Source organism: Halyomorpha halys, unplaced genomic scaffold (assembly GCF_000696795.3).
Source record: "Halyomorpha halys isolate HHAL.00 unplaced genomic scaffold, Hhal_1.1 Scaffold37.1, whole genome shotgun sequence".
Taxonomy (NCBI): Eukaryota; Metazoa; Arthropoda; class Insecta; order Hemiptera; family Pentatomidae; genus Halyomorpha; species Halyomorpha halys.
Window position 1 is genome coordinate 1,283,518 of NW_027106407.1, and position 954 is coordinate 1,284,471.

Here is a 954-nt window from a genome sequence, read left to right on the forward strand (position 1 = left end):
TCTTTTCAGACGCCTAGGAGGATTGTTAGGTAGTGAAGGAGAAGCCAGGTTAGAAACGAGTCGGTTTGGGTGGTTGGGAAGTTTATCATGGAAGGATTGGTATCTGGTTCTGGTAAAATCGGCAACATAGGGGACATTGAGGTCCTGATGGATGATTTGATTGATTGTGACAAAGTAAAGACCATTAAGAATTTTACGAAGGATTTTGGACTGTAAAGATTGGATTCGAGAGGAATTAGATGGTTTATTGGAGCCCCATAGCTCAATTCCGTATTCCAGATAGGCCTTATAATAGTCATGTAGATCAGTCTTTTGTAAAGGATTGGAAGTTTGGACCGTTTGTCTAGTAAGTACTGTAATAGTCGAAATCGACGTGCAGTTTCCTGTCTTTTCAGTCTTGTGTGTGGATTCCAGGTTAGTCGTTTGTCCAGATGTAGTCCAAGGTAGCGGATCTGTTCAACAGGTGTAAGGGCAACATTATTGAAGTATACTGTGGGATAGTCACATTACAACATTTAATAGTCGGAATCAACGAGCAGTTTCCTGTCTTTTAAGTCTTGTATGAGGATTCCATCTCAGTTGTTTGTCCAGATTTAATCCTAAATAACGGATCTGTTCATAAAGAATAAGTGGGGTATTATTAAAAGATACTGTGGGGCAAGACGAAGGTTTACGACGAAGGGTAAATGTGATTTGGTGGGATTTATTGGAATTTATTTTAATCCTCCAGTTTTGGCACCATTCTTCAAGGGTGGTGATGTGGGATTGAGATACAATGGAAGGATCATTATTTACTGACAATAGGCATGTGTCATCGGTATACGTGGTGAGAATAGTGTTAGGATGGGTTGGAATGTCAGCTGTAAAAACTGTATAAAGGATAGGACCAAGGATACTACCCTGAGGTACACCAGCAGACTGAGGAAACAGGGATGAATAAGCGCTCTTGTGATT